General features: G+C 40.5%; 1 protein-coding gene across 1 annotated transcript in view; it reads left to right on the top strand.

Moving 5' to 3' along the window:
- The first annotated feature begins 5,756 nt into the window (after nt 1–5,756).
- The window catches only part of meis1b (Meis homeobox 1 b), a 123,958-nt gene continuing 108,466 nt past the window's right edge, over nt 5,757–21,248 (top strand). Inside the window, exon 1 of the mRNA XM_046070131.1 lies at nt 5,757–5,796. The gene's annotated coding sequence lies outside the window, so the exon portion shown is untranslated. The remainder of the gene's footprint in view (nt 5,797–21,248) is intronic.

The following is a 21,248-nucleotide window of genomic DNA, read 5'->3' as shown; positions in this document are numbered from 1 at the left end:
TCAACCCCCTCATTTCCCCCAGTGGTAGGGTGGGTGGGGTTAGGGGTGTGTGGGGAGGTGGATGGGTGTATCCATCGGGGGCGGCTGATCAAAGCCCTGGGGATCCCCAGGGAGGACATTTTCAGAGGCAGAAGGGAATTTAAACAGCAGTCTAAGCCAGGAAACCACAGCTGAGGTGAGAGGCGAGGGGGTTATTGTGGCTGTTTCTAACCCAGGAGAAAGGCAGCCCCATCTTTAATCCCCCTAATGAGGGAGGGGATCTCACCAAGGCTGCTTTCACCTGTAAAGGGTCCTAATGTGGTTTGCATGGTGATAACCCTTGAAAGCCATTGTTTTTTTTTTAAAGGGCATAAGAAGTGTGAGATGTGGGAAATCTCTGGATTTGTAAGAGCAGCTTGAAGTGTATTGAGGATGACAGAAGCATCAGAAACAACAAAGTGGTCTCTGGAGGCTGACAATATCCTGTGTGTGCGTGCAGCAGTGTGTATTGATGCATGTGTGGTGGTCTTCTGAGCTGAGCCGATTTTGGAAAGTGTTTGTGTACATTGCAGGCCACAGTGCAGCACTGTGTGTGTGTGTTTTTAGCCTGTTGTGCGTCCGTGTGTGTTCCATCACATCAGAAACATGACAGGCGCGAACGCTGATTCAGTCTGGCGGTGGTAGTGTCTGAAAGCGCCAGGGAACCTACCGGGAGCAAATGATATTCATTGGTCTTAAACGCTCGGGTTGGCCGGCCGGCCTTGTTGCAACCGCTGGTGTCATGTTACATTATGACCTGAAGATGACGGGGGGACGACACTGCTCCAAAAAGAGGAGAGAGAGAGAGAGAAGTGGAGGAGGAGATGCAGGCAGGGTGGGATGAGTAGTGGCGGCTGTTCGGCTGAGGACATTTAAAGCCCTAATCCAGAGTTTGGTTTGCTAGTCAGATTCTTGAAGAGTGTAACTTCTCCATTTTAATATGTTTCCACATATATGTTCTATTTATTTTGCTATTCTTTATGTTTTAGTATTTTATTTGTCAGTTTAGTGGTATTTATTTTCCACAATTTTCTGTAATCTAGTTTACAACCTTTCTCTTTGGTGTATCCGATATATTTGCTGTATGTGATCTAATCTAAAACACTCATTGTGAGTTATGTTGTACTTATAGTGGGAAACGTAAATAAAGCCGGTGTGGGGAAATATTGTGTCAACAGGGGGAGCTGCACAGCAGTTGAGAAAATTTCAACACAGCAAAAATTTTACTAGTTATTTAACATATGGAAACGTTTTATGGTTGATCTATTTTTAGATTGTGTTTGTATCTGTTGTGTGTGTGGCTTTTTTCACGTGTGTGTCTCTCCCTGTCCGCTTTCCCCATGTGTTCGTGCCGAACTAAAACATATTTTTTGAGGTCAGTTTGAAATGTCTGGTATCTTCTGCATCTCTTTCATAGCGTAACCTTGGCTTTTATACCAAAAGATGAAACAGATTACATTTTCAGATTACCCATTTATTAGGCTGCTGACAGCAGGGTGTGCATAATGTCAGCAAAGATACTGCCAACATCTGTTTGAAAGGACTCAATCTTCAAATTCCTGTATTGTCTCTGTTTTGTGAATATAAGCAGCTCCCTCTCACAGCCACCTACATGAGGAGATGCCACTGGGCATAATGTATGTGGCTGCTCCACAGAGACTGAATTTTTAGACCCCGACCCTTTAATGAGATTATTTAATATTAGTGATAAAGTAGAATAATTGTTCGTGGAAAATCCCCATCTAGTTTTAGTTTCAGCTGTACACTCATGTTGCTTTCCATTTTGTGGGGACACATGTGGATCAGGACTACACAAGGAAAGGGAGAAAAAAAATCAAATGAGTGAGCGTCATTGTTAAAAAAAACAAGAGAAAAACTATGCAGCTTGGTTGGAAACGAAACAAAAAAGCATCTGTGCCAAAGAAGAGAAATCTTCATGAAGACAAAACAATGGTGTCAAGCTAAAACAAAGGCAGCGTTTATTGGTTTGTGGCACTGAATGGTAGAGGTTTGATTGTGTACAGAGGGGAGGGGGAACAGCTCAGTGGCTTTATAAAGACGAGACACTGAGATCCTCCATTGTCAGTCCATACCTTGGGCATGGATCAGTTTTGACAAAGCACCATTATTCGCCGTCACCTTGCACGTGTGGTCAGATAATGAGGATGTTTTCACAGGCTAACAGAGAAACAGACTGAGAGAGTCATCAAATAAAACAATGTCATTGTGTAGCCAGTGTTTGGAGTTGCTGTTGTAGGAAAGCAGAATGAATGGATTTGTCTCCACATTTTGTGCTGTGATACAGTTTTTCTGTGGGTTGTTTGTGCCTTTGCCAATGTTGACAGGCTCAGTTTCATTCCCGGCCTTGGCTCGACTTTCTGCCAAAGCTTCTGCTGGAGTCTATTAAAGCGTTGCACTGCAGGACCTATTGCCCGCAACCATCAGCTGCACAAGTCCAGACATCTCTGGACTTAATGGGAAATTGAAAGCCAATTGGGATTTCTAGGAGAGTAGAGGAAGTACATGTGATATCAAGAAAATAAAAGTTTTAATCTACACAGAAAAACAAACTGACTCCAGCCTTAAGATGTTTTGTGAGTAGATCACTTTCATAGCAGCACTGGACAGCTTTGCATGTTTGCAGCTCCAAATGGAGAGAGTTTGAAAAAAATCCCAGAAATCATGTAATGTGCTGCCCTGACTTTACACAACAAAGTATGACAAAGGGAAGAGAAAGACAAAACATCTAGTAGATGGGCTTGCTGTTTGTAGACAAGATGCTACTCTTATATTGTTATTGGCTTTTAAGTTTTAGGGAGGTATATGTAAGTCACCAGAGGTGTACCTAAGAAAACAGGGCAAATGTACCCAAAGTACAGCTCCACTTTGGGATGTAGGGTGAGGATGAGGGATTGTTCATAAAATCATTTTTACTGGAGCTCTAAATGCCTGTAATTTAACTCATCTTGAGTATATTCTTCCTGAATTTGACTTTGTACTTAGCTTTTGTCTTTCCTATTCTTTTACTTTTTTCAGAGTTCTACATTTCTTTTCCTCGTTTCCTTCACTCTGGCAGATTTTGACCTCTTCTTCGAAATCAGTCAGGTGGATGAGCTAGCTCTACAGCTAGCACCCCAGTATCCCTCTCACGCATTCTGTGCACGTCTGGTGCTAGTTGTTAACCCGAACATCTCCTCTGCGCTGCAGCTGCGCCAACATCTGTGCTCTCTGTCTTCTTCATCCGCCCCATTCCCTCCAATAACTTGCCATCCCTATGATGGGTATGAATAAAGGAGGGTACAATCTGGATACTCTGTTGCACAACATGCTGCCGGGACAGAACACATATCAATAATAGATTTACCAGGATTCACCTTGTTCTTAGTTTTCTTGTGCATTGTATTTTGTCAATGGGGGCAAAGTATATATATGATAAAAATGCACAGTATGTAAATCCTTTTGTAAGCTTTTGTTGAGCTGCGTAAATTCACATGAACAAGTTACGTAACTTGTTTTTCATCCAACTTAAAACTGATCACTCCCTGCAATCAGCAATTAGTTTCAGTTGGGGTTTCTCTGACAAAGCAAATATTAACTTTTATCTACTCTCCAAATGCCTTTGTTAAAGCCTATATACATTTACTTTAATTTTTACTTTGGTGTTTTTGTCTCTTTTTAGTGCCAACCAAGATAAGCATTGGCTGTGTTTAAAATCACTCCTTACTTACTATATAGTGTGCTATTTGTACCATCTCATTTGGGTGTCTTTAGTCCATCCTTAGTGTGAAGTTTATGTCCTATAGTGCCCACAATGGAACAAAAAAGTAGTGTCCATGGTATGGACTTTCTGCTACCAATCCCACAAAGTATTATGTAGAATTACTGTTCTGTGACTCTACACACTGTCAGTTATGATTTATATGTGTCCAAAATCTCAATTTATGTCCTATAGTGTGAACAATTATATAGGGAGTGTGCATGGTATACAACAAGTGTTTTCCTCCATTTATTTTTTACTCCTGTGGACTTGAAACTTGTTTTCTTTCTGGCAAGAGTCACAATGTAACTGATCTGACAGCTAGTCTTTACTTTTATAAATCCAGTTTCCTTGTTTTTCTAGTAATTCATTTTTACAATACTTTTGGTCTAACTCTTGTTTATGGAATCTTGTCATTTTGTGATTTGTAATCGCTTCGATTGAATTTGTTGTCCAATACTGTTTTCACAGTTTCACAATTGCTTCCAGTGAAAACCTCAAAGACCAACTGCTGTCCTCAACCTAAATGTGTTTATCTCACTTCATAGCTCTGCACCTTCCCGCATAGTGATGGCAGAAGAGCAAGAGACACAAACTTCCACATGTTGACAAGACTATTTCTTTAAGCAGTTTGTAAGTGAGTATGTAGGGAAGGTCTTTAAATTTCAATATGTGGGGATGTTTTCCTTTAGGTATCATAGATCATAAAGTCGTTTTTAAAAATAAAATCTGTATGAAGCATTCGGTTATCAACACCCCAATTATCTCCATACAGAAATAGTAATTTATGCTATGGGACAGTACACAATTGAAACATTTAACAGGTACATTCACTGTATACAGTGTATGCACTCTATTCTCTAACCTTAGACATGTGTAGGATTTAAAGAGGAGCTCCACACTATATTATTGTTTTGCACTGTACACAGAGTTTTGTTGGCTTTAACTGCCTTTTCTGCTCAGAAGTAGCTTGTATGTTTTTACTTGGATTTAAGTTTGGTTCAGGCAAATTTTCTAGCTCCTCCCTTACTGCGTTTGTAAGTCACCTGCTGTGCCAGCTGTAAATATCAGAACGGCTGCTGGTAGTGTTAGCAAACCTGATAAATGCCGGTGGGGAAAAAAAACAACATCGTACATGACTGAGATTTATTCCTCTGCAGTGGTAGTAAACACATGGATCTGCCAATAACTGATAAATTCAGAGCTTAACAAGATATTTAGAGCTGAAGAACAGTAACATTAACTGTGAAAAACAACAGGGCTAAGGCAATGTGCTGAGACTCCCCTACAGACACACACACAGCTCAGCTACAACACCGGTACACACACAGTAAGTCTCTCAAGGGTCATAAATATGCTTCTAGTGACTGTCAAAGCGCTGCTGGACTCCTTGTATTTCCAACAGAGAGTCTGACAGAAGCTGCTCATGGCTGGTTAGCTCTGACTACCTCTGACTACTATGTCGCTGTGCATGCCACACTGAGCGGTGGTCAGTCAGACTCCCCCGCATCCCTTGACCATTCGCGTCACACACTATGTAGCGACAAGGCCACGCCTCCTACAGTTGCTGCTCCCCTTTCCTCTGTTGCCTTTTTGAAATATGCTGTGAGGCAAAGTAGCAGAATTTAAGGGAGTATTTACCCTTTAAAGGCATGTAAATTAACTGCTGAGCTTTTATGGAGAAATGAAAAAAAAACCTGCAGCTGCTGTTAAATCCTGTTTTGAAATCTATTATTTGTTTGTTAAGGGCCAAGAAAAGCACAGTCTTACCCTGCATGATACTGCGCTTGGTAAGGTTACATGCTGAAAAATCCCTTCCAGTTGCATCTTGGCACTGCACAAATTGGCATGTAGGCGGGACCATGTTAATATGGTGTGAGACTGCTAATGGCTTTATGATTGGATAATTAGAGGAAGGTGGGTAATTAGGAGAGTAGTCTGTGCTTGGCTTCCCTGTTGGAGTGAGTAGGAACAGGAAGACTCCCTGCTGGCTGTTGAAGGGTGTTTATGTGTATGAGCGGGTAAGTGTGTGTTTTTGGATGTCATTGCTACCGGCTAATAGTATAAATCCTCTCTGTTCCAGTTTAGGATTCCAGACTTTTAAATAGGGTAGCAGTGAGTGAAGAAAACTAGAACCTGTGACTCATACTGGATGCGTAACTAATGCTGTGTGATGCAAAAGCCTTTGCGGAGTGAATGTACGACTGAAAACCCTAATGTTCATACAGTACAAAATGCGCAGATGTAATTCATTTCCGAGATTTTGCTTTGACACAAGCTCTTGCTTTGACCTTTCTTATTTTATGTGTTTTTATATTTATTTTATTTATTTACAGAATTTGAAGGCTTTGCGATGTTTTTAAGCCTATAGTCTGAGGAGCTGAGTAATGTTGCATATAGTTGATTTTATTTGTTATTTGCAATGATTTTCAACATGGCCAAACCGTTGGAATAGACAGAGAAAAAAACACAAAAGGGAAGCCAAAAGATAAGATACTCCTTTTTACTACTACTACTAATAAAAAAACAAATAAAACACAAAAATATTATTCTTTATTTAACTTATCCAAAAATTAATGGTCAAATATTGTCCACAAGTATATTCAGCTGGGATGCTTTTGGCCATATGCTTTACAAAATCATAAAGCAAAATGATGACATCACCCAAATCAAGAACGACCTTTCAGAATAAAATTATCTCAAACACTATACTCCTTCTGATGAGACTATGAGTCAGGAAATGCTCCAAATGTGGCAAAATTTTACATTTTCACACCTTTTTGGTCCCCCTCAGTTCACCGGTCCACCCGGCTGCTTTAAGAGTGTGTTTTTAATCCTTGAGAAAATGACTGTGAAGCTAACGACTTCTCCCTCCGCCCGTCCACCATCTCCAGACATCATTAAAGCCAGGCTATAGCCCCGGGCTGCACATGAACCCGTTCTTCAAACTGTACACTTTATCCATAATTCAGCTATCTTCCCTGAATTATTCAAGCAAATAGTGGGGAAAATAATGGAGTTCACCGAATCTTACTTACACATAAAACTATTTTAATGTTGATTTGAATTTTTGAGGCTTTGTGATGCAGTGAGTGAAGGGGCTAAAGTAGCACATGTAGCCTCCTTTGCCTCAGTCCTTATCAGGGGCAGGGGAGGATGGGTTGGCTCACAAACACATTAGCACATTATGAGAGAGGTAAATTAATTAATTTTGGAATTAATGCACATATGTGCATGAGCTTGAGATAACAGTACACAGATTTACACATGCAGAAATACAAAAACATACAGATTTGAAAGCAAGCAGTTGATGTAGTTTTGAATAGTTTTGTAGCAAGTTTTGAATAGAGCTGACACAACTTTCTACCTAAATATTTACTGATTATGATGACATGTTGCGTGACACGGCAGGACTCCGTCTCTCTGCCCCCGTATAGCCTCTCCCCATATTAAAAGGGGATAAAAGGGTAAATGTAGCAAAGCCCCCTACTTAAAATATCCTATCAGAAAAAGGCTGAATTAACATTAGTTGCTTACTTACCATACCGTAAGCCTCTGTGTTAAATCATTTACTCCCTTCAGAGTGGGTAAGGCCATGCAACTTTTATCGCGGGAAAAGAATCAGAATTCCCCGGATAGGAGGCGGGTGGCTCATGCATAAATAAAGCATACAGTACATGTTAGCACTATAACCTTGCTCAGGGGTTTCGCTGGAAGCACAGAGCGCATTACTGAGAGGTTTTATACGGTATCATATAAAGGCTGTAAGCCCACGCTTTATAACATGGCCTTTGGTGGAGTGAGGCTGAAGTGGAGGAGAATGTATCGGAGGCAAACTCAGGAACTTGGGAGGACACACAGGAGAATGTCCTTAGGTCATACACATGAACACACTTCTGCGTATTCACAATTGTGTTTAATTTCACAGTCTTGACTATTTTTTTTAAAATAACACACATGTATGCACATACTAACATGCAGACTGTAGGCTACCCACACCACAAAGAGAGTATCTGGTATCATTTGATTTTAGCACTGTCCTCAATTCTTCACCACTGTGTACAATGCAAAATGGTAAAAAATAAAATTTCTAAGGACAATGCTAACCCTAACCCTACATTTCATGTTAATGGGCCACAATAACCACACAAGTGGCTATTCGCAACCCTGCCTTCTAAAAATAATGTTCTATGTACAACTAATGTGATCATTTATTTTGTAGGAAATGTAATGCCACCTTTATTACATTGTCCAATCCAGCAACAAGTGTACCAACACACAAGTTAAATAAAGGCTTGTGCAGACTACATGACTTTCAGCGTTGGCCGATAGCCGTGCTGTTCACACTACACAACTTGCTGTCTTGTGACGGGAGTCTTGAAGTCGTTGTGGCGTTCACACTACGTGACTGATCGGTGACAGGGGGTCACACACTACACTAGCTGACAGCGGCTGTGTCACCCGACGCTGGTGAATGGAATGGAAATGTGAAACGGGAAATGACGCGACCTACAAACAGCTGTTGTTTGTTATTATAAAGACAAACAATACCTGCTCTCATTGGCTGGATGTGGATGTCAAGTCGGCCGACTCCTCCAGATATTTGGCATGCTAGATGTCTGGCAGACGTCGGCGATGTGGCAGTGATGTGTTGGGGAGCCGTTTTGATGTGTCGTTGAGTAGTTCACACATAATTACTGGCGACCGCCGATCAACCACTGATTTACCCCCGGTCACAGACTGACGGTTGCCGAACTCGCAGAGCGGAAAATCGGGCTAAAAATCGTGTAGTGTGAACTAGGCTTAATTCAGATGACGTTAAACACGTGGCAATGTTGTAGTTAGGTTTGGGCAACAAAACCACTTTGTAAGGTTTAGGAAAAGATCATGGTTTGGGATAAACTAAGTACATTATGTAAGTCATGTGACATAACGTCACCTACTGTATGTAATGTTATTTAACTTTAAATAAGTCAACTTTGACTCTCTTTAACACAGGACTCGGTATCCTGAGTGAAAGTCCTGAGTTTAATTGACACATTGATTTAACACCACCACCACCATCCTTATGTCGCACTTTATACTATGTCACCTGACTTCTTCCTTTGCTACTGTCATACGGCCACTATAGGCCGAAGCCTAACAATAAACCTATGGGTCATAATAAGCTGCTGCATAATCAGCCTATATGGCTGTTTTTCTGGTGAGGATGGGCTGTTTCGAAAGATTGTGGTCTGTGTTAGATATTGGAAAAAAAACCCCAACAACTCATATTTGAAGCACAAGATGGCATGTGCTGACTTTTTCTAGATCTTTCACTATACCTAAAGGTGGGTTATAAACAAAGTTGCTGTTAACACTCAATTTTACTCTTCTTTGAGGTCCAACAAACATGTTGAGTACATTTCCTTCCTCTTAAAACACTTGTAAAGCAGAGTTTTCCAGAGTTCCAGAGAACCTACTTTGTTTGTTGGCTAGCATTCTCCTTCTTTCCTGCCCTTGTTGGCCCCTTGCTGTGTTTGTGGCGCATTACTGTGGCCTGTAGATCAGGGGAATAGTGTGAAACCATTAGCAGGGATATGTATTGAGTCACTCGTGTGCTTGTTCATGAGAACAAACAAAATGGGGACCCACTTATTAAAAAACATTTCTCCATAGTGCTACTAGTGGTAAACACACAACCCAACAGTGTACCTTTAACCAAGTGTTTCAGTTGCCTAAACCTAACAAGACTAGGTTCAAGGGACACTAAACTTCTTTTGCTTTGTTTGCTCGACCACCCACACAACCTTCTCCATTTGACTTCTGTGCCATATAAAGATGTTTCACTTAACGGCTTAGAATATTGAATCCAGCCAGCAATTACATTTTGTCTCAAAAACATATTTGGTAAAACAAATTAGTACTGTACAAGCATATTTTATAGTGTATAGGGTTTGGCCAATTGTTCAGTGTCATTGCTAATAAAATTCAGAGGAAAGGGTTTGTAGATTAAGTGTCAGATGAAGTATTTTATCAATTTAACTAGAAACCAGAGAAGAAATCTCATGCCTCATGTTCAAGAGAAGCATTTCACTGACAGGGATACATTTCCCTTGATAGTGCAAAATTACATACGTGGCCACGCTGGTTATATGAATTTGCAAAAAGACATATATGGCAATGCACCTTCTGTGTTTGACTGACCTGCTGCCAGTAAACAACTGTTTGCATCAGCCATCATGTTATTTCTGGGGTTAGCTAAACTGCTGCCAATGGTACTATTCTCTGTGCTACATGGTAACGCAAAAGTTCTTTTCATTCACCACTCTTTGACTTAAATATGGAAAACAGAACTTGACTAGACTTCTTGAAAATCTAACAAACACACAAAGAGATGTTCAGATTTAGTTCAACTGCAACCCACCTCTTGTGGTTTTCATGGGGATCCATGAGCGAGAGATGAGCTTGTTCCTTTTTCCCTGATTTGTACCTTTTAACCCCATCTCTCTTTCCCAGTGTATGGATGTAGAGGAGGAGAGAGAAGCGAGGGATAGGGTCACAGGAGGAATGGAGCAGTGGACGTGGGAAGAGTGAAGGCTAGAATGACTGGGGTGTAAAGAGCAGTGGAGAGAGGGGAGCTAAAGATCACAGCAAGGTGGAGAGGAATGAGGCCCAGACGTGAGAACTAATTTGACACATTTGCCCAGAATTCCAGCACCGTCTGCCACTATCAACACATTTACCCTCTTTGTCTTGTTATCAAGGGAGATGAGGCCTCTGAGGTCTAGCATAGGTCAAAAAAGGCAGATCAAATAAGGTGCTTTTCCAATAGAGGCAGTCATCCAAATGAACAATCTCTCTCTCGCTCCATTCATATGAAGGAGAAGTGAGATAAGGCTAAAGAAAAGTGAGACTGACAGTCATTTTCCTGTACTGTGTAGGGGGTAATATGTGAGTACATTGTATTTCACCATATTGGAAGCATATGCTCGGTCTCTGCCTGCTGTCTGTTTAGATCACACCGTGCCTTTATATTTGTTTTTTTTCTTCCCTGTCTGATTGCCTGTATTTTACAGTGTTAAAATAACTTCCAAAACTTCACTTAAAGAATACATGAAGGTCAACACACACTGTCTAGTGTCCTGTCTGGTAGGAATCCAGATGTGGATATGTTTTTGATTGAAAGCTCCCATATCAAGTTAAGTGTCTCCTTTGTACCACCTTCTTACCCCTCATATGGTCAGTTTCCTGTCACAACATTTGCCATACAGCCTGAAGAGCTGACAGCAATGACATTTTGAGTAAGGCTGAATTATTCATCTGTGAAGATACATGTGAACTTTTTTGTGGACCTACACAGAGAAGGCCGTTATTGGTAACTGAAGGCAGAGACTCTCAAACGAGCAGACGCACATTCCTTCCAAATTTCAACAACTCATCATGCACGTCAAGCAAGCACATTGGTTCATCCAATTTCTTTCAGAGGGCGTGTCAATAAACCCCCAACACAAAAGTACACTCGAAATCTGTACAAATATAAGAGAAATAGCTACTCAAATGTCTAACGTCTTTGCACACACAGGATCACCCTTTAATGTTTTTATGCTGCTTGTTTGGTTACCACAAGTCCATTGTGGCCATCTCAAAAATTTCCAAATACCAATAATGGATCTACACAAGTTGGACAGAGGTCTAACACAAACTAGGATTTTGTCTAAATGTTCAAAGAGAGTCATTAAACTTATATTAATTATGTTTTGTAAACTGATTCAGTCATTTGCATTTTATGCCAAAAGAGTATCCATCCATCCATCGTCAACCGCTTATCCCGCGTACAGGGTCGCAGGGGCCAAAAGAGTATATATGTATATATTTTTATTTAAGGGTTAACAAGCGTCCTCTTTCCAGGTTAACTTACGTTGAATGAGAGGCTTAAAGTAAGCCAGCGTTAAGTGATAACCCAAGGTTACAGCCATGCAAGCATCTCTGTGAGGCTGTAATGTTTACTTTTGGACAAATAGAAATTCTGAAATGATGATGTTGCTAGATGAAAAGTCATGTGATCACGTAAGTTCACAAAGACCATGACCAAACCAAACCAATTTACACTGTAATCCATCAGGGGTTCACCAAAGTCATTGGGATTCATTGTCTGGAAACAATCCATTTAATAGTTGTTAAAATATTTCAGACCAAAGTGGTGTACCAACCGACTGACTTTGCCATCTTTGGAGCCGCTAGCATAGCTAAAAATGACACCAGACTAACACAGGCGGAAGGCTCACATGAGCATATTACCTTGCATTATCTGGGATAAAGCTCTGTGTCACCAAACCAAAGTCTTTAAATAACAGTTTAAAATCGTAGCAGCAGACTGTGTGTTCTATTGTGTGGACATTACACCATTACATTATTAAGGAACACAGTGCTACCCAGTCCTGAAATATCTGCGCTGAGTAAAACTGGAAGGGCTTTGTCGCTGCAGCTGAATGTTTTCACTAGCCGAGCCGCCTATTAGCAACCTTTGTCTCACGTAATGAGATATTCACTGTGAAATGTTAATTACTAAACACAGGGCCGAGTGGCTTCCAGTACTGACCCCATTCTGATTGAACTTAATAACAATTACTGTAGTTCTCTGCAAAAGTGGGTTATGAGAAAATTAGGTTGTACAGAGGCAAGCAACTCTATTGAAACAAAGGAAAACCCATTGTCCAAGTTTGAGAAATGAATCAAGCTTTCTTCCTCCCAGTTTAGAATCAATACAGATAACTAAATCATAACAATGTGTCAGTCATGATGACACAGGTTGTATTATTTTGTCATGCTATCAGGTAGGTGCAAACAATGTGATGACACTGTTTATACAAGCCTGACAGGATTTTGTTGTTGGTGTAATTGCTTGAGTGGGTGCGCAAACATATTAACATTCTTGTATGTGTGAAAGAAATGGAGATAAAGGATGTGTGTTTCCTACAGCATGTGTAGATCTTGGGGAGTGTGTGCATTTACTCCCAGAAGAAGATCGACAGCTATTTTCTACTGTTTGTATGCGTCTAAATCCACACATATCCGCATGAATCCGGCTCTGTGTGCTTCTTAATGGCAGAGACCTTCTCTGTTTGGCTAAGCTATGAATAACCGCAATTGTTCAACCCACTCCCAGTCTATTCCCTTTGTGCCCCTGCCAGCTGGCATCTGGCACCCATCTACAGTAATATTCACCCTCTGCCCCTGCCATCACATCCCCTCCCTCTTATATACACACAAACACACACACACGCACAGTAAGATAGTGACGCACACAGCTATACGTCCGTGGTCATATGACTCTCCAGCTGTATCCACACGATTCCTCAGTCACAGCGTAAGCTTAGATGACGCTTAGCTCATGCATATACGCACATATACAAAGGCAATCACACAGATGCAGTACATATAACATAAAGTGTGTACATCATGCAGGCACACTCACATAAAGAAGTCTTCTAAGGTTATCACAGCACATACTTATACACCTGCAAATAGACAAAAATGCAGCTACACACTGATTTGTTTAGCCACAGACAACTTTTTACACAATTTTCTCTCTCTCACACACACACAGTGCTCCCCTCCTCTACTTTCATCCCCGGTCCAACGTTTTCCAAATGATCTCATCAGATTAGGCCCAGATTGCTACCTATTACAGCCTCGCTACTTATTTAGCAATTTAGCTAGGGGGAAAATTGCCCCCGCTTGATGGCTAATTTTCAGAGGTGACATTTTGCCACATTGGGCTGCAGTACTGAGGGGCCTGTTGTTGGATAGACAGGGGGTCCAGTTGTAGTAGAGCCATTAGGACTAAATGATCCCCTCTGACTTGATTTACTGACAGGAGTCTTCACATTGTAACCAGTGTGGACAAAGCAGTGCGCTGAATGGTGTTGCTGTAGTTGCTTAGACCAAATCTGCTTCAAGCTCTGCAGTGTCTGGCTTAACGTCTCACTCTTGTCTTGATCATGTGATATGGGTGCTGTTATGGTCACAAGTCTAAACATTTTTTCCTTGGGCTCAGAGCAGCAGTATGAGTAGCATATGTACTGTATATTCTTCAACATTCCCAATCTAAAAGAAGCAAGTGACATTTATCATATTCTAAATGCTCATGGCTCATTTTTAAAATTTTAATTTAAAGGGGCATTATGTAGTTTCCAGCTGCCACTAGTGGTGCGACTCTAAGATTGCAACCAGGCCTGTGCTCGTAGGCGTGCTCACTTGAAGTCATGAGCGAGCATGATCCGAAACACAACAACTTTCATACAGAAATCCTACAATAAACGCATGATGATCACGGTACATTTACTGCATTTAGCTGACGTGCTACATTGTTAGCTCGCCTGCTGCTTTCAGTAACTATCTTTATTATTTGTGTATCTTTCACCGGAGGCTCAGCAATGTCAGCACAGCTACATGTATTGGATGATAATGAAACGGTTAGTGAGCTGGACTGAATATTATAACGACACTGTGTCACACTTTATAACAGTTAGACCGCAGTCAGTAACTTTACTGTAACTAGTGATAGTGGATGGCTCTTCCTCTGGGTTGTTGTGACTGTTTTGTTGCAGTGTTTTATGTTATGTGGGTCATGTTAGTTACAGCGACTGAGAGGTGGAGAAGCTGTGTACCTGAGTATCGGTAAAACCACAATAAACATAAACTGAATGTTATGAAGAAAACAGCGGCAGGTCCGAGCTACTGTAGCGTTAGCTGGCTGCTCCTGGCTGCATCACTATAGGCTACCTTTAGTAAACAAATTGCTCCATATTTGTTTTTGCCGTTACATCCTTTCTTGTATGCTAAATCAACAGTGGTACACATGATAGTAACATGGGTGGCGTTAGTTGGTGAAGTAATGTGGAAAGCTAACGTTATAATAACTCTGCACCAGATAACACTAGCAACTGCTCGGCGTTAGCCTGCGAGCTAACGTGACTTTCTCTGTTTCTGTAGCTTTACTAATGCTCACTTTGTTCTTTTGGTCTGATGGGCTTCAGCACATAAACCTTTATTGTTGTTTTGGATCCTTACGTGGACCCTGCGTTTTGCTGTGAGCCATTTGTTTTATGGCGTTGGTGGACTGCAGGTCGTTAGCTGCCAAGTTCTCGCTGTAGCACAAGAGAGGCTTGGGAGCGCGCACAGGGCTGAATCCGACCCGGAGACCTCACATTAAAAGCAGAATAGCAACGGAGAAAACAGGTATGTGCTTCATTTCTGAAAATTTGATTTATTAAAATCAAAAACTTACATATAACCCCTTTAAAATATGTACACAGTAACTGCATGGAAATCTATTGAAACCATGTTTATGAAAGGCAGCATAAGTGGGGGTTTTCTATGGTACCAAAACTGAGTTGGGAGCTTGCAGTGACTGAAACACAGAATTTCATTATTACACTGTAGAAGAAACTGTACTTAATGTAGACTGGTCAAGTCTGGCCAATAACCATTCTGCTTAATAAATTCAGTTTTGGTGCCGACACTGATTGGATAATTGCATCCCCACCAGAAATGGGTATCAGAAATGGGCAGTCAAAAACAAGTTCAAACGTTTATTTAAAGAAATGTTTTTAAATGTTAGTTAACGGTGTGCATCCACACATGATTAAGCAATAAATTATCCAAAGATATTACAGGGATACAAACCATGTAAAACACATAATGTTCATTGATGATTAAGGTCCTTTTTGGTGAAGTAATTATCTTATTTGGTTTTTACAGTAGTGGTAACCTCCAGGGCTGAAAAGTGAAGCCAACTTGGAAGTGCAAAAAATGTAGTTCCTCAAATGACCACTTGAGACTGGCTCCAAAAACTAGTCAACCTCCCTAAACCCCCATGTTAAAATGCCCAACTTTACAGCAGAAATAAACATGTTTACAGCCTGGTACTAGTGCCTGGTAAACTAGTGCTGGGCAATTATTAAAATTTTTAATCGTAATTAATCGCATAGTTATGTGCAAAATTGAATAATGAATTCTAAAGTAGTGTATTGCACACTTTTAATTTAAATGCACTGCTATATACACAAAAGTGCAATAACATGTGGTTTGCAAACACTTTAAACAAATAAGGTGCTTTTTACCAGCAGTATTCCCTTTACACAGTAGCAATAAAATATTTCTTGTAAATCTCAACTTAAACATTAATGTAATCAAATTGAATATTAAAGCAGAGCTGTTTGCCACTGCCAGGGTATTACCTTTTATCTAGCTTGTTAAAACAAGTCCAGTTTTCTTGGGTTTTTTTTCTGAACAGGTATCAGCAGAAATATTTTTCTTTTATCAGGGAGCAGCATAAACAGTCTAGGGCCTATGTTTAGTAGCAAGTGTCCCTGTTAGAGTGAGGTGAAGTGGTTGCCTCAAGCACACGCCCGCTGCCAAAGTTGAATTGTCTTGAACTTTTTGTACGTGACGCGCAGCACAAATCATTGAGACTGATCCTTGCTTTTTGTGAGTTTCCAGAATCTATTACGGTTTACTAAATAGTTATCAGGACATCAACAGGAGGGAATTTACTTGGTAGAACATCCCCGCAAAACTACATGAAGGCCTATCAGATAAAGTTGTTTAGCCAATAATTTTAACTTAATAACGCAATAACGTGTTAACGTGCCCAGCCTTAATATTAACGCTTAAAGTTATGCATGATTAAGGGCGAGCCACTTTGAATAACATGTATGTGCCCACTCAGGTGGATAGCCACTAGGTGGTTCAGAAACCAGGCTTCATTCTGCCCACCTCAGCTTCACCTCTTTGCCCATTTTTGGATTAGCCAGAGTCGGGCACTGCCAGGAAGGTGACAACCAGAGCCTCCAGGAGCTAACAGGAGCTAACAGGAGCTGCCCACACTGAGCTTCACACTGGCTTTTCAGAAACCAATGGGTGAAGTTATGGACACTGCGTCCATGTTTTATACAGTCTATGATTTTACCCCATGTGTGTTACCTATCTTGGATTAGCAACAATTTGTTCTGACTGGAATACCTTTTCTCCCTGACAGTGTGAAGTTGAATTTTGAATTAACATTGCCAGTTTGTGGTCTGATTGTCTTTTCAGCCACTAAAGAATATATTTACCCCTGATACTGTAAGGTGCATTGGCTAATGGCATCTGCTGGACCAAATGGGATATGTTATGCTGGAGTGAAAGTGCATCAATAATCCCTGGTGAGTTATGAACTGACCATGATTATGGCCCTGCAACTGCAGGAAATCCGTTTGAGGCTGTAAATTGTAAAACCATGACATTATAAATATGCAGGCCATTTAAAAACAGCCAGCTGACATTGCCAAAAATAACCCTGACACACTGTCCAGGGCAGAAGTATGGATTATCGCCTATGCAATATAATTCTCTTTATATATTTCATGATCTGGAAAACTCCCTCAGCTCTCATTTATAATGATGGAAAAACCTTATGTACAGTGTTTTTATGCTGTCCTGATGATGTCCATGGAGGGTAGTTTTATTGCTGTTTGTGTGTGTTGGTGTGTTTCTCCCTATTGCCTTTGAGATTATTCATCAATGGGAATCCTAGTTATATTTAAAATAGGTAAGATAGACAACAAACATTATTATCACATGGACATAATATTGTCGCGTTTGATATGTTCGCAGTTGACACAACACAGGATATCACTGAATATCAGTCATTTAAATCCTAAATGAATGAGCCATAACTTATTTGTGATGTAGAAAGCATTGTGCAAATTGAAAATCCTGTGCAAACGGGATAATGTTCAGAAAATGTATTGTTCCATCTATAAAAATGCAGGCAGTAGCTGAAACTATAAAATAATATCTAAAGTTTTTTTTCACGCACAAATCAAGTTTTGCTGTTTTAAATCACAAGCTAAAAAAATATAATGTTTTGTCAATTTAGCATCTGTTCTGGAGCTTTCGATCAAAATCCTTAACACCATGACATCACTGTTAGACATGGTTTTTTTGCACCTGAGACCACACCCAACAGTGATGTCATTGCACCCTGGAGGACATTTTTACATCACTGCAGCAAGGTGAAAATTTAAACCGTTGGTGAAAAACACCTGTTTCCGAGCATGTTAAATTATTGTTTAAGGACTTCTCATCCATGTTAGCTTAAAAGTTGAGATGAAAGGTCGTTCTTAACTTAGGAAACAGTGAACAAACAGTAGGTATTGCATTGTTAAAATGTTCCCCCACCCAAAAAGTCTTCATCTTATGCTGTTGCATGCTGGGCTTTGTTGACAACCTGCAAATTTAATCAGGCTTTGTAAATGAGTTTTACAGAGTGCAGGCGTTGGAGGGTAATTCCTTAATTATCTGAGGTCCTCACATAGTACCTGTCCCTTGTGAATGAGACTCAAGACAATGAAAGACAGACAAAACTGAGATAGTGGTATCCTTTTTGCACACTGATTATCTGGTCTGAGACATTAGTAGAAGCAAAACAACAGCATTATGGCCCTAATGATGACCAATTTGAGGACCCCTGAGGACCCCAGCTGTGTCCGGGGCCAGACATATTGGCCCATGATGGGCTAAACCAAGCCTATTTACCCATGCTCTTTCTCCCCAGCCTTTAACAGCCAGCCACACGCAAACACATATGCATAATGGAGAAATAATGGAATCTTCTAATAATTTGTTTTGGCCAGGGAGGAAAGCAGAGGGATGGAGACTCGGAGGCTGGCTTTCTAAATGACATGCCCCTGTGGCCTAACAAGATTAGAATTTAAACTAAGAGACCGTCGAGGCCTTCTTCGGGGGTCGAGATGAAATATTGAGATTGCCGCCGTGGCTTTTGCTCTCTTCCCAGCTTCCCGCGACATTCCCTCACTCTGACACTTGTCTGCCAATCAAAGTGATGGACAGCTAACACGGAGAGAACAAAGACGAGGTCCGCCGAGCCGGTTTGTTTTAGTCGGTTTGGTGGTGAAGGAGGTTGAGTGACACCTCGGCGCTTGGAGACATAGTGCTTTACTGAAGTGATGTTCTGCAGTTTGCTTAGTGGTACAATCACGTGGAGGAAACGTCTGACTCTGAGAGTTCATGTGGAGTAGCTGCTGACAACCATATTTTCTACCAGAGAGCAATAAAATATCCGCTTTATTCTATTCTGTTCTATCATTTTCCAACAACAAAGATCTTCTTGTGCCTGGTGTGTCGTGTTCTATTATATTCTATTATAGCCTGGTGTATTATTTTCTTTTTTTTATTATTTTCTATTCCATTTTAGCCTGGTTTGTTGTGCTATGTTGTGTTCTATTCTATTCTACTGTGGTTTGTTCTATTCTGTTCTACCCAGGTTTGTTCGATTCTATTGTTATTTCTATAACTCGGTGCATTCTATTGTGTTCTATTATATTCTAGTATGGCATGTTTTATTCTTCCCTGGTTTATTCCATTTAATTTTTTTGCTAATCTGGACTGGTGTGTTCTTTTCTATTCTATTTTATACTCTAGCCTGGTATATTCTATTCTGGTAAAAAAAAAATCTATTCTATTTTAGCCTGGTGTATTCTATTGTATTCGACTATGTTCTGTTCTAATCTATTTTATTCTATTCTGATATATTCTACTCTATTGGATTCTACTGTATATACTATTCTATTCTATTCAAGCCTGCTGTATTCTGTTCTATTATATTCTACCCTGGGTTATTCTGTTCCACTATTTCTATTTAAACCTGGTGTATTCTATTCTATTACATTCTGTTCTATTTCAATGTCAAAGTTGTTTCAACAAAACTGTATCTGGTCTGTCTGATGTGTGACATAGAGGAGGATGTGTGTGTGTGTGTGAAGCGTGTTGATAGTTTCTCTTGCTCTCTCTTTCTCAAAGTCATTTCAATAAATAAAAACAACAAAAAGAAGCAAAATTAGACAAATATACGTACATACTGTATATACACACAAGAAAAAAAACTTAAAATCAAATAGAATAAAAGTAGACTTCTTTCTGTCTGTATGTATCTTAACCACAGTGGATGGCACAGAAGCATAAGCTCATAATTATTTGAATATTTTCTCCCTCATGAATAATACAAAATATTGCTGGACTGGGCGCTCTGTGTGTGTGTGTAAGAGAGTGTGAATGTTCCTGTGTGGCTGCAACGTCTGTCTGTGTGGTCTGTGTGCATACATGTGCACCTGTGCCTAAGCATGAACAAGAAACCAAAACTGTGTGTGCGCATGCGTATTGATCTCTATATATCCTTTTTCCCTTGTGTGTTTATTTTATAGACATGTATAGGTTTTATTGTGTGTGTGTGTGTGTGTGTGTGTGTGTGTGTGTGTGTGTATGTATGTATGTATGTGTGTGTATATATATATATATATATGAGTGTGTAGAGGTTAAAAGGTTGCCAGTCACCATCCTCTGGGGCTCGTGGTTGCCAGCGAACATATGTTTGTTTCTGTGATCTCTTGGCCCACCAGCTATACAGGCCCGCAGAGTGTGTCCCCTCACACTCTGCCAGGGGAGTAAACATGTTGATGTGGAGTCTGAGTAAAGACAAGAGAGGAACTGCAGCAGCAACTTGGTGGATGCTTGAGGTTTAAAGCCCCAGTTTGCTGCTGCTGTACAGCACCCCTTCTACCCACAAAAAGTGGTTTGCCTTAAAATTGTGGTCCGTATAGCAGAGTTTGTGTGATCCAGATTTGATTATAGAATATGTGGTGTCTAGTACATGGGCTGCAACTGGAATATAGACCATGTGGACAGAAAAGCTGCTTTATGCCATTTTTGGATTGGGCATGATAATGGCAGCTAAACCCATAATGTATTCAGGATTTTGGTGCAACTTCACCTGAACAGCCAGCTCCTATATATATGAGTGGTTTTCAAAGTCGTAGACTGTGGGCCTCCCCTCAGACAAATCTTGGAAAAAGGTGCCCCCTCACCCCTTGTTACTTTACTTGCTTTGATTTGCTCAGTACCTGGATGCCTGTGGGATCATGATTATGCTAGATGATCACATAGACTCAACAACTGAACCAAAATAGCTAAATGTTGCTGTAACCTCGACTACATCAAATTTATAAAAAAGGTGTGTCCTACGGCATTCATTAGTTTCTGACTCTGGGAAAGAGGAAAAAACTAAGCCTCCCCTGAGACCATCTGTATTATCGGATATAATACAGATGGGTAAAGCAGACATTTCTGACTGTACTCAGAGTGACAATGTAATCAGAAAAAGTTTTACATTTAGAACTTTTGACTGAGGGGAAATTTGCCAGTGTGCTTGTTTAGCCTTGGAAATGTCTGTAGACTGACTCAATTCCACCTGCAAAGCTTCTTTGTAGCAGTGGGGCAGACTTGTCCAAAAAAGACATGGTTGGTTTATTTTAAAATAGATTACCCATGCTCACCGTTTGCTTTGTGTGCTGGCATCTTCTTTGCAGTTGTTGCTTTAAGATAGACAGCTTAGATGAGTGACAATATTTTTCGTGGGTCTTATAGGATA

This window comes from Micropterus dolomieu, linkage group LG15 (assembly GCF_021292245.1).
Source record: "Micropterus dolomieu isolate WLL.071019.BEF.003 ecotype Adirondacks linkage group LG15, ASM2129224v1, whole genome shotgun sequence".
NCBI lineage: Eukaryota > Metazoa > Chordata > Actinopteri > Centrarchiformes > Centrarchidae > Micropterus > Micropterus dolomieu.
The sequence above is the reverse complement of the archived record's forward strand: the minus strand, read 5'-3'. Positions and strand labels throughout refer to the sequence as shown.